At 36.5% G+C, this 13,672-nt stretch overlaps 1 protein-coding gene and 1 long non-coding RNA gene across 4 annotated transcripts in view; one reads left to right on the top strand and one right to left on the bottom strand.

Annotated features, from left to right (window-relative positions):
* Positions 1–2,711: 2,711 nt before the first annotated feature.
* LOC146384088 (uncharacterized) lies at positions 2,712–6,267 on the top strand. 2 transcript variants are annotated; one of them, XR_014800806.1, is made up of 4 exons: positions 2,712–3,618; positions 3,713–3,751; positions 3,977–4,132; positions 4,604–6,267. It is a non-coding gene; the product is annotated as an uncharacterized LOC146384088 (long non-coding RNA). The 2 variants fall into 2 exon arrangements; XR_014800805.1 differs by lacking the exon at positions 4,604–6,267 and having other exon boundaries at positions 3,977–4,584.
* Positions 6,268–7,886: 1,619 nt separating this feature from the next.
* The window catches only part of LOC146384087 (uncharacterized), a 33,569-nt gene continuing 27,783 nt past the window's right edge, over positions 7,887–13,672 (bottom strand). The window contains exons 4-5 of one of the 2 annotated variants that reach the window (XR_014800803.1): positions 9,297–9,398; positions 7,887–8,497 (exon numbers count right to left, since the gene is read on the bottom strand). The gene's annotated coding sequence lies outside the window, so the exon portion shown is untranslated. Of the gene's footprint in view, positions 9,399–13,672 lie in introns of both variants that reach the window. The other variant, XR_014800802.1, reaches the window with a different exon arrangement.

Genomic DNA, 13,672 nt, shown 5'->3' with positions numbered 1-13,672 from the left:
CCATTAGAGGGAAAAATCTGAGTGGCAGGAAGCTTCAACTTTTAGACATATTTTCAACAGCTATATCACTGCTGCAGTCATTACAGTAAAGTGAATTTGCTTATCAGTCTTTACTCAATAGAAAGCAATTTCTGATATTGAATTATTTTATCGCAATCTTTTTAACAGAGCCATTTTAAAGCATTTATTTTCATATGTTCTGTTTACACAATTAAATTTTTATCTGTATTTTAACCTTGTGAGACAGGAAGAACTGAGTATTTTCATTGGAAAAAAATGTGTAAGAAAAGCAGTATTGGACTTTACAAGTGAAATCAGCTGTGGCTGAGCTTCTACAAGCCAATCCCTTCTTTTCATATTAAGTCTCTGAAAATCCAGGCAGTCGCTGGGCAACTCGGTGGTCTGGTCTGGGAAAGGGCTTGTAACATGTTGTTTTACTAGAGAGGATTTCAGCTGATGATTAAATGGGGCATACTAATTATTTCAGACTTGGAGAATCTGTGAGTCATTAAGAAGTGAGGAGTCAAGAACTAGAACCATGAGTCAGATAGGGCTGATCATGCAGTAATGTGATTAAATCACATCCTCTTTCAAGCTGAATATTCCTCGTGGGTCAGCAGCTCCAAGTGGGTAAAAAGGAAGGAAACAGCTGCTCCATCAGGTGCCACACACTTCTCTGGGGGCAGGAATATTTATTCTCAGCGAGGTGAAAGAAAGTATTAGATTTAAAAAGGTATGAGATTTTTAGCAGTTGGTTGTTTGGTAGCTCTGATTGTAGTTTTCTTCCTGTTACAACCAGTGATTTAACTGTCACAAAGAAACTATCTCCATACGGATGTGATTGTTGATCAGTTGCATTTCTTGCACAAAAATTCATTCAGAAGGCCAGACTATAGGCTTGGATCAGACTATGATCTGCCTTGCATGCCCTCTGCTGGTGGTCTATGGTGTAGATAACAGATAAAATTCCCTCTCTTTATCTCTGTGTATGGGTGAGTGGATTTATCCCATACAGGTCCAACAGCTCGGACTATGTATAGTTGATATCTTGGAAAGGTTCTTCAGAGAAAATAAGAAAAAAGCATTAGAGTTTTTCACAGTTACTAAGACAATCTTGAAATCACCCTGACAAAACCTCTTACACATCAAAACACTTTTATCTGTGCTGAAAAAAAGCAAAACAATTTCAGATCATGAAATGATCCCACTTATCCCACTTTCTCTATTCACACAAGAAAAGATAAGAAAAAAACCCCCCAAATATCTATGGCTTAGATGTGTTGTGTGTAAAAGATTAATTGAATTGCTGTGGCGGGACATAAACAAATGCCCACAATCTCAGTGAACTGGCACAACAATGTGAGAGACTGATAAAAACATACATAAAAGATTTACTTCAAGTTACTGGTGCTAAAGATGGTTCTACAATTTGTTGAACCATGACGCATACATAGTTTTGACAGGACTGCATAGAACCCAGTGAAAGCTTTCTTTTTCACATGACTGTTTATCATCCACTTGTTTCAGTTTTTTTCTGTCTAATATGAAATTACTCTTCTTATACTTGCTCTTCACGTAGTTTCTCTTCATTGTTAGTATAATCGCCCAGCTCACTCTCACTGGCTGTGCACTCTGAACCTACACTTTTTTCAGAGTGTTGTTGTTGCTTGTTTAACCACAATAATGGTTAAACAAGGTTTTGACATTTCTGAGTCATTATGTTTAAGGTATGACATTTGTACTGCAGTAAACTGTACTGTAGCTTTGGTGACTGTGACTCAGGAGGTTGAGCAGGCCATGTGCTAGTTAGAAAGTTGGTAGTTCAAACCTTGGCTGCTTCAGTCTGTATGCCAATGTTTACTTGGGGAAGATACTGAACCCTGAGTTGCTCCAGATTGGTGAGATGAAAAGCAGTTAATTGTTGGGAAAAAACAAACAAACTGGTGCATGAGATGTTGTATAAAGCACATGAAGGGAAGGTGGGGTATGTTCAAGTCCATAAAGGGTTTCCATGGTTTTTCAGATTGCTACATGCAGAAAATTAAGTTTGAGCTTTTGCAGTTTTAGGGCTTTGCATACTTTTTTAAATTACATATGTTAGGTTGTTTAAAGCACAAAGCTCTTTAAGACCAGAATTTTTCATGTACTTAGAAAATCACTTTTAAATGTCGGGTGACATCAAAGACTTATGTAAAGATACTGAAATTCATTGTTTACTTCCTGGAAGTCAGTGAGAGTTTTACCAGAAGCTGTGTGAAATCTGGATGGTGTTATTTATCAAGTCTGAAGTCTGGAGCAGTTAGTGGCCACCCTCTGCTACAGTCTGTTTCTAGTTTGTGTGTCTAGTCAGAGTTCTGCCCTAACATCTGCAAGAATGGCCTCACGGGAGAGCTGAAGATCTATATGAAAACGCTCCACACTAAGTTGGCCTCCTTTGGTCAATTGGTTGTGCTTATAAGTTTAGCTGTTGCTCTACTTTTGCTATTCTCTAATTTATTCCCTCTGGCTCACACACTCAAAAAAATGAATGAGGGGGATTGTTCAGTGTATATTAATTATTTATTTTCATTTTACTTAAAATATATGTTTTTGTTAAGTTAACATATGTTTTTCTAATCAAGTCTACGTAATTGTGTCTATTATTCAACGTACATAATACTAATGTGTTACTTGATGGCATAACATTTAAGTTAAGTCAATTAGGATCGATATACTTTGTATAGCCACAAGGTGGCAGTAATGCAAAAACAGTTGTAATAAAACCGCGAAGAACAACAAGGTTTCACGGCTTGTGCCTGCTCATGCACAAGACTTCAAATTTAACTTGAAAACGTTGTTTTGGCGCCAAGCTGCTGTTTCTTTGAGAGGTAAGACCACTTTTTTCTTTGACTATGTTGTGTAGTATCTACATGTCGAGCATGGTTATATTTTGCGTTTGTCTTACAAGACATGTTATATCGTTTGCGTGCGCTTGTTCTACATTCGTTTTACTGGGTCCTGGACATGCTTATTTTGTGGACTGTGTAAGAAACATTTTTTATTGTTTTTTGTTTTATTAAGGGATTAGCTACAGGGGTTCATGGGGTTATTTTTTCATTTGCTCTCTTGGGATTCCTTTACTGTAATCCGAGAGTCATACATATCGAATAGGATAGCAAGGATAGCATAAAGTGACATTTAAAATCCAAAAAGCCAAGGGCGAAAGCCACTGTGACACCATTGTTATGCTCTATCAGTAATCTGTATTATGTAAAAATGGTCTGTAAATACAGCATGTTTCCTAGCGGAGTTATACATATCAACATAGTTATAAATTACAGTTTGTTAAATCACACACTTAATTTTTTAAATAAAATTATTCACGACATATGAGTGGACAGACAATGGAGGTCGACAGACCTGGTGATAATTGCTTCTATAGAAAGTTAGCACATGGCAGTGTCAATCTCTTGCTTTTCTTCTGAGTAGTATTTTATTTAGTTGTAATTCAATCAATAATTTGCTTCTTGAAATTAAGTAATGAATTTCTTGTTTTACTTTATAAATTTCAGATCCGGGCCTTTACCTGCTCTCTCCTATACTGATGGGGTGTATGTGGTACTGCTGAGCTTGTATGTGGTATGTGAACTGTTATACTTTTAAAAACAAAACTGTTTTATAAGTTAAGTTTTCTTTAGTGACCCATCCCATGCCCCTGTTATTTCTTCTCCAGATCTGAACCATTGTAAAGGTTGCAGTTCAAGGGCCTGAGGTATGAAATTCTTTTCAGATCAGCTGTAATCAATATTTTTTGGAACTTGATAAATAACAATAAAAGCTGTAATGGCTCCATTAGCATTTTGTGTAAATGTTTGTGTTAAAATTATAGCTTTAATGAGGTCTTTCTACATTAATTTTAGTTATAAAGTATGTATATGTGTACATATAGTATGTATATTTACAGTACAGTATGTTGTGTTTGTTGACATGTTTTCAGGTGGAAGCAGAATTTGTGAGGATTACTACTGCTCCACTTGTTCCAAGGCTTTTTACACAACTTGACCAATACACTGACCAGCTCATAAAAGTCTTCAAGAAAAAAGGAGGCGCTGCAGTGAAGAAAATTAGACAAATTTTGGCCCCAGCCACAAAGGTGCGTTATTCAGCAAATTCAGTTATACAGCAAAATATTATGGCTAATAAGATCACTTTCAAATTTAAACAGCTAGTGTATGGTAGCTGCACATTGTACTTACATTTATATTAAGCAAGACAGAGTTTGGTACTCAAAACTTTGGAAAATTAAAATTACCTAAACATATGTAAAATCTGATCCCTCAATTTCGGGTTAAACCATAAGTGAATGGTTTTTATGTTAAAGATCAGTTTTTGAATGCAAAAAAGATGATGTATTAGTTTGTCTTTACCTCCATTATGGACATATATAATGTGGTGGAAACCCTGCCCAACAGGTTAACTATTCATGTCCATGTGATGATTAGTTGGTCTTGTGTGCATGTCTATCTGTGCAGTGGATATGTCATTCATTTTGCATATAATGTGAGTTTGTGTCATCCTAAAGTATTTCTGTTTTCTCTTCCTGTATCTCTGCCACTCTCTACAGAAGGAAACTATTGAAAAGGGGAGGGAGTGTGTCCTCATGGCACTACCTTTTTACCTGAATGAAGACCCAAGCATCCTCTTCAAAGAATAATTGGTTGGTAATTTTAGTTTAGTTTTTTATCTGTATTAAACCAAATTTTGAATAACTAATGTTGTTGCATGTTGTAATGTTGTTGTTGTTGTAATTTGCATGGAACCTGTTTAAATGTTTTGGGAAATCTTCTTGTATACCCAAACTATTTATATTTATTGTTGAATCTGTAGTCTAAAATAGTGGCTCACTGGGGTGCATGTTCCTAATATTGTGTTTACTTCATTAAACTGGACGCCATTTTTCTATGTTTTTGTGTCTAAGCTACAGCTACAGCTGTTCAGAGGGAGCTGGAACAAATTACCCTCGCTATCTTCACCATCGAAAAAGTTGATGCCAGCACTCCTCCAGCCGATGTGGGTATAACCATCTCGGGTGTTCTGCATGACCTGGAAGACCTGGCCTCTGCATGTGCACTCTTAATGGGTGGGATATATGCACTGAATCTCAGTTAACCTCAAGACTGAAAGCTTTATTTGAAGTACTTCAGAAGCTCTTCCTTCATCTGTATGTCAGCAGACTCTTGACCAAGGTACAGATGCTCAAGAATAAACTGAATTGAGAGATGATACTGCACCAGAAATGTTGAAGGGTGGTGTGTATATTAGCGTTCAAGGCATATTGTTATGAGGTGGAAATATGTTCATATTCTGTTTGTGCTACATTGTGTGCATTGTAAAGGTAATTGCAATACATACTAAGAATAAGGGTAATTTAGGAATACAGGATGAATGTATATTTTGCGGACTTTTAAAGACGAACAGTTGTTTCCATGTTAAAATGTTTACAACTCAAGCTTTTTGCCCAAACACTGGTAAAATAAACGTTGACAGTGGCAAGTGTTAAATGGTTACTGCTGTGCTGTTGCAAAAAAACTGAACGCTGACAAGCTGTTTTATTGTTGGACCATAATGTTGGCATGTTTTATTAAAGTTTTATTTGGGATGGTGATATAATTTTCTTTAATTGCTAATATCAGTGGACTTATTATTATTATTATTATTATTATTACATTAATTTTTTTAATTGTGGCTGTTGAGGTGGACACTTCACTTTGCATTGTTAAAGGAAAGCACTTCATTGGCGTTGTGTTACTGGACTGACCCTAAGCAATCATTGCAAATAGCAACTTTGCTATCCATTTTAGACACTAAAAGAAAAAGCACTCCACAGACCTTACTAGCATCACGTGTGCATAACTCAAGTGTCATCTTATCAACATGTTATGTGGTCTTCAATGTTTTTTTTCTTCTATTTCTGGCAGATACAGACATTTAATTTAAAGTCGTGATGTTGCATCTGTCTACATACTGTTAGTTACTGACCCTAATGAGCTGTCGTGTTTTGTTTCGGACCGGTTTTACACAAATGCTCACTGAATGTGTTGGCAATAAAAGAAATTTAAAAAAATAAGTTGGATGTACTTAATTCATTTGTGTGGAACCTGTTGACAAAATAGATTTATGTAAAACTAATTAGTAAAGCACAAGGTGGCTGAAAATATAATATTTGAATTAATCTAACTTAAATTTAACATTTTACTGCCACAAATAAGAAATGTGTTGAAGTAACTAATCTAAACTATCTAACCTGTAAATATATCATCTATGTTCATACAACATAACTTGATTAAGGTAGTCTTAAATATTTCTTGTTAATCTTAAGTAGTTTTTTAAAATTAGATGAACTAAAGATTTTTGCTTTAAACTAACACAATGCAATTTCGTGGAACCTGTTGACAAAATAATTTTAATTAAAGTCAACGTTTCATTTTTTTGAGTGCAGCATTGTGTGTCTGGTCAAAGTTAGTTGGAGGGTGGCTGTTAAATGCTGTCCCATCAAAAATATTTAAATTATGGTGGGTAAAATAATTGAAACACATGCAATTATGTAGTAAAGCAGTAAATATACTGTCACAAGTGAAATAATCATAATTACTATGATTTGATGTTTATATAGCTCCATTCAAATCCAGCTGTGCCTTGCTTAACAGCAGTAAAACACAACTGTTTATTAGTAATAATGTTGAAGGGGCCTGCAAATGAACTCTTTATGATTTTAACTGTAACTTTAACTGGAGTTGTAAAGGATTTTTTTTTTAAAATACAAAATTAGTATATCAAGGGTTTAAAGCATTAAAATACAACCTCATTGTTGAGCTGTTTATGAGTAAGACTGTAAATGGACTTTTTGAAGAAGTTTATACTGAACTAAAGAAGCCAATTTCAATTGGAGGAAAGCACCTGTCTTTGCTAGGTGAGACCAGTAGAAGGCAGTGTGGTAGTTTGGTTAAGTAGGGTATATATTAAACATCTCCTTATCAGCTCTGCCTATTTCCCCTATACTAAGGAAATACAGCACTATTGCACATATTGCACTGTAAATAAGCCTTTTTTGTTTAATCTATAAATTAGATATGAAATAAAAAAAGAATACAGCGTGCATTAGAGGAAAGCAATAACGAAAGTGATTTAGTGCAGTAAATTGCTTGATCCAGATGCTGTATTTTCATAATAATTAGTGGTCTGTGCCCTCGGGCTCATTGTTTGATAATCCAACCAAAAGCCCGAGGTGGCATGACACACACATTCAGTCTTTCACACCTGCAGTCACTCATTAACGTACTTTGTCAAGCTACAGTTACTAAGCCCTTTCCATAATTGATTTACAGAATCAAGCTTGACCCCTGTGAGAGGATACACCGAGCCACCGAACTGTGTGAAACCTCGCAGTGGAGACACCCTTTCACAGGTGCTGTAATAAGCATGGCTGTATCCCAGTCGTCACACTGTTTCACATGAGAAGCATGATTACTCATGTGAGATGGAGATGCCTATTTGCCTCCTGTTATTTACCAGTTGCTGCCTACTGTTTTGCTGCTGACTAATTTACTAAGTTTAACTAAGTGTTGTTAAAGCTAAGAGAGTTTAAAGAAATGAATTGGCTACAAAAGAAGGGAAAAATTCAAGCCAAGAATTTGATTGAATGTTCTTATATTAATGAAAGGAACAAAAGTTTGCAAAAATATTTTGATCAGTTATGACAGATGACATGTTTAAATCAAGGCCATCTTTTACCTGGCTTGTTCTAACCTACATGGGGACAGAGTTGGCATCTCTTCTTTAAATATGGAAAATTACAATGAAGAACGGAAAGAGGCAAAGAAAGAGTGAGTTTGGATTGATTTTTTTGCTTGTGGAAGAAATAAAGCAACAAAAGATCAGCGGTTGTTCCTCAAAATTTTATTTTAGGCCCCACATACCATTTTAGTCCTGAACTGAACAGTTACACAGACCACATAAATGTAATGCTAACATTTATAAATATAAAGCATTTTACTCAAACCACTAAGAAAATCAGTATCAAGATACAATGAAACATGTGATTACAGACCATCTATAATGCTGAAAGTGACATAGTTCAGTTTTTTAAAGAAAATCCAACTAAAGAAAATCCTGTATATGTGTGTCATAAAACACACGGCAGCACGGTGGTTAGCACTGTTGCCGCACAGCAAGAAGGTCCTGAGTTCAATTCCACCATCAGGCCGGGGTCTTTCTGTGTGGAGTTTGCATGTTCTCCCCGTGTTTGCGTGGGTTCTCTCCGGGTACTCCGGCTTCCTCCCACCGTCCAAAGACATGCAGCTTGTGGGGATAGGTTAATTGGATAATCCAAATTGTCACTAGGTATGAATGGTTGTCTGTCCCTGTGTGTTGGCCCTGCGACAGACTGGCGACCTGTCCAGGGTGTACCCTGCCTCTTGCCCTATGACAGCTGGGATAGGCTCCAGCGCCCCCCGCGACCCTGAAAAGGATAAGTGGAAGCGGATGGATGGAAAACACAAACCTTTAATTGAAATCAGGTTGATTTTAGCTTCTGCTGTTCGGTTTTCTATAACATTGTTGTTAAAGATTGTTATGATTGTTGGGTTTTTCTCTGTATGTATTATTGTAGGGTCTACCTTACAATATAAAGCGCCTTGAGGTGACTGTTGTTGTGATTTGGTACTGTATAAATAAATAAAATTGAACTGAATTGATGTCAAGGGAGTACTTGCCTCTCCCATAGAAGAATAATACATATATTGATCATTTTCTTGAATAAATAACAAAACATCTATGTAACATTCCTTTCGGGGTTGTTAATGTCAATTATGTGACTTTTATCAAAGATAATTAAATGTTGTCCAAAAGAAAAACATTTTCATTTGATAGACTTGTTTAATCAAATTTCATTGGTTATTTGATTTGATATGACTTAACATAAACAGAAATATTTTTTAGGTATCAATCTGCATGTTGTCTATCAAGGATGCAGCATGTCTGGGTAAAAGCACTGAATACTGAGAACGAGGAACATAAACAGAGTACATTTTTTACAATATGCCAGCACATGTGGGTGTGTCCCCTCCTCATGCCATTCCTATTTTAAGGACAACAGAGCAGAACGGTAGCAAGCAGTGGCCTGAAATATAGCTCATTTGTCAGTGACACAGGAATGCTTTGACCTTCCCAAGGTAGGCAGGCTTTGCCAACTCAGCAGTTTCTCTTTCTAGTCGAATTATAATTGTCATCCGCATGAGTGAAAATGGCTCCCCACTTACACGGCAGAGAAATACTGCGCACATCAAACAGACAAGCCCATAAGAGTGCCAAACTGGGGGAGTGCAGGAGGTCTGGAAAACAGGCCATAGTTTCTGTCGGTGCTGCAGAGAAACAAAAATAATAATCATTGATGAAAACTTCAATATCCAACACATAATGGTAAGTGGACTGGTTCTTATATTGTGCTTTCTTTCAAGTATTCACACTCTGACGGATGCACGGAGAACAACGTTGGGTTAGTGTTTTGCCCAATGACATCTGTCATGCAGCCTGGATCAACCCATCAACCTTCCAATTAGTAGGTGATCTGTTCTACCTCCTGAGCTACAGCCACCCTTAATAAAGACTAGGATCACCATTTATCTTCAAGTCTTAACTGTTCTAAACTGTGGATAGCAAAAGATGCAGATTGATCACTCAAGAAGAGTGAGCATATCCTTTGGAGATGATAAGTAAAATTTTATTTATATTAAATGTCTGGCCTTTCAGAACATCCTTCATTTTTTATGACAGTGAGAATGGAGAATTCTCACTGAAAACTTTCTGACCAGTCAGTCTAATCACTAAAATGGTCTGTACTAAATTTGTACAGAAAAAACGTTATAGCCTAACCATTTGTAAACGATACACTTCATACTTAAGCATAACAGACTTGCAATGGCTTAAAACTTTACTTTCAACATTATAGGTAAATTGTCAGTTAATATTTATTTCAAAGCTGAGGTATCCTTTCTCAAATTACTGGCAGCACCATTATTATCAGATACGCAATAAAAGGCAAAACACATGATACTCACAATAAAAGGGATGTAACTTTGACAGCTGTCTGATTTGAACTACTTTAAATATTTTTTTAATTGTACCCAATTAAAAGAATCTTCAGCTCACAGAGAGTTGTATACAGAGATATATGCTATACATTTTTCACAATCCATATTTGTCAGCTTTATCCAGTGTCAGATGGCATGCTTGAGATGGAGTGCTGCAGAGGTTTAACAGTTATAGCCATTATAAAAGCAAAGGAATTTTCTGACGACTGGTATGTAGACAATCTTTATAGCTTCAAAAACAAACAAACAAACAAACAAAAAACCCCTGAACAAAACAAACAAACAAACTCAATTCAATTCAATTCAATTTTATTTATATAGCGCCAAATCACAACAAAAGTCGCCTCAAGGCGCTTCAAACAAACAAACAAACAAACAAACAACCCCCCCACAGAGATATTTTGGTATTCTATTGGGTCTACAGTAGAGCATCATATTCTATAAAATTGTGTGTAGGCTTAATTAAAAAGGAGGATGAAAAAAGGTTTTGTATTAGGAAAACAGCTGGTTAAATGTATATTTGGTCAACCAAATTATTTCTGTTGATCTACTGGTATTACAAAAAGACAGAATGAAATTATCCAGTGAGCAGTGAGTGAGCTGGGAGAAAGTGCCTTGTTGAGGTCAGAGGAGAATGTACTAATAGGAAAGCAACGGTAACTCAAATGACCATTTATTACAACCAAGGTATGCAGAAGAGCATATCTGAAGAAAACACTTTTCACTTTGAAGCAGATGGGCTACAGCAGATGAAGAACACATCAGTGCCACTCCTCGTAACTAACAAAAGGAGCCTGGCTCATATGGGCTCACCAAAATTGGAGAATTAAAAAAAAAAGTTGCCTGATTTGATGAATCTTGGTTCCTGCTGCGACAGCCCCTTAGTACCAAATGAGCATAAACACCACAGCCAATCTGATCCTTACTTGCTTGCTGGACTTTATTTGCTAATGCTAGCTCTGTTTCCACACAGAGTACCGAACATAACAATTTGCAAGTCCAAACAACCACAAAAAACTGCTGGCCCCTCAGTTTTACTATCTCCAGCCTTCATATGGGCCATGTACATGCCTATTGAAATGACAGACAGTACAGATTTCAATGGCTCTGAGTCAGGCAGAGTCAAACCCACTTCCAGAGACAATAGCCAGCTGTAGCCACAAGATGACTTTAATGCCTATTTATTAAATAGCAAATGTTTCAAAACAAACCTACCACATTTAAATAAAAGAAAGGCATTCATTTTTAATCCAGGATTGACCGTGCCTGTAAATAATTAGTTTATTGGCTTACATGTTAAACAGTAAAAAGCAGATGAAACTTTAAATAATTCAAAAAGGTAAAGCATGAGTGAGCTTGAAATTATTTATGAGTCTGGTTTAATGCACCACAGCAGGAGTACCTCTTACATAAGATGGAGTGCTGTTGCAAACATGAGCTAGGTGTCCTTCTCTCATTTTGTATTCTAGTAGAAGGCTTAGAAAAACAGTGTTTGTAGCACTTGTTGTCGCAGTGACAGAGGATGGGAATATTAGTAGTATTAATATATATTAATACATATATAAAGTGTTAATATAATAATATTCATATTATGACTGAGCTGTTGATTTTACAGATCTGTGCTGACTAACTGACAAAAAGAAAGTTGCCTGAAAATTCCACCCCACCCATATTCAGTCTGAATATCTGCTAAATCGTTTACATGAGTGTATACTGAAGATGCTTCTTAACCTTCAAAAGTCTGTTGATAGCTTATGAGAAAGAGGCATCTGAGGTGGAGCTGCTGAATATGAAGTCTGCCTTTAGAGATCTTTAGTTCAGTCATACAGAAAAAGGGAAAAAAAGAAGAGCAATAAAGAACCATATTATCTCAACACTGCAATTTTATATGGAGTATCTGAGTATTATTTAATAGTCTCTTACTCTGTGCTGTTTACCCAGTAGAGTCTAAAAATACTGTGATCTGCAGGCTGTTATTCAGTGCACAGAGAGATAGTTTCAGGTTTAAATAACATAAAAGACCGAGACAAATAGCCCAAAGGGAACCAGTCGACAGCTTCACAACACTGTGCAAGATTGTTAACAGCATAGACATGAATCCGTAAATACAGTTATTGTTTGCACCATAGATCAAGAATAATAGTAACAATCATACAGTGAGTATCCAAGGAATGTTTGAACCCAGCCTGGTAAAAACACTTCATCTCCTCCACTTTAAAACACTTAAATTGGGTAACAAATCAAAGGAAAATCAGAGTCCCAGACCCTAGTAGTTCTTCATTTAGTTTTTAGATTTAGTGACTGTGAACACCTTGGCACATAGTGATGTGCAAAAAAATGTTTTTCTCAGGGTTATGTTCATCCAGTGATTCAATAGCTAATAGAACCACCTTAAGTAACTTCAAGTAATAATTTTAGAACTTTATCCATCTCTCACATCTTTGTGGAAGAATTTAGAATACTTTAGCATACAGAGGACTTTGTTGTTCATTCTTACTGCAAGATGTCCGGTGTGTAAAACAAGCTCAAATCACCACCCAAAGTGGTTGTGTGTAATATGTGTTTTGTCTCTACATTGGTCTCATCTATCCAAAAGACATTATTCCTGAAGTCTTATGATTTGATCACATGCAACTTTGCACATGTAAAACCTTTTTCACAAGATTGTATGATTCACATCATTTTTGTGCTCATCAAATAATTCACAGAAGTCCTGCTGAAGGAGGTGTTGTCATCCTGGAGGAGATCACTCACATCATTATAGAAAGTTTTCATATATTAAAAGAGATGACTCAGGGAAAAAAAAGATGTTAAAATGCTCTGTCAAGCTCATTTGGATGCTGATAAAGTTGCTGGAATGCTAATAGAGTAGTCGCAGGGTGATAGTAGACCCTGCAATTACTGGAACTGGTGCATGCTGGACAGGTCAACAGTCTATAGTCACAGAGCTAAAAAGAGATGTCCAATTTAAAATGACCAGTTAACCTAACAGGCAAAGGTTTGGACACAGACACAGGGAGAACATGCAAGCTCCACACAAAAAGGCCTCTGCCTTCTTGCTGCTTCTGTAGCATGGATTATTTTCTATGACCCTCTCTAAACAGTTGGCAGTCGAAGCATTAGTCACGAAATATTGTGGGCAGCATTTGTTTGCTATTTAAACAGACTCTCTCTTCAAAAATCGGACTTGAATCCAGGACTAAATGGATAAAATGTTGATTTTTTTGTGTGAGGTCAGATATGAAACGGTTAAGTGGATAATGATTTGGAGCACTGCTGAAATTGTATGGCTGGTTGCAGCTGTCCTAACTTAAACTTTTTATACTTTCCTACATTTAAAAGACCTCTTGGTTGTAATCCCCCCCCAACACACACACACAATCCAATCACCTGATAGTGTGCTCATTTGTGTGATTATGAAGCTAAATGTGTGGATGATTATACTGGGACAGTAATGGCTGCAGTGGGTTCTGGAGCACATTACCTACACACTAAATACAGCAAGAGGAGTCCTAATGGATTTCCCCAACCCAGATGGAAACTAA

The sequence above is a fragment of the Perissodus microlepis genome, chromosome 7 (genome assembly GCF_051167445.1).
Source record: "Perissodus microlepis isolate ML-2025 ecotype Zambia chromosome 7, ASM5116744v1, whole genome shotgun sequence".
NCBI classification, from domain to species: domain Eukaryota; kingdom Metazoa; phylum Chordata; class Actinopteri; order Cichliformes; family Cichlidae; genus Perissodus; species Perissodus microlepis.
Note: the sequence above shows the minus strand (reverse complement) of the source record. Positions and strands in the feature narration are given on the sequence as shown.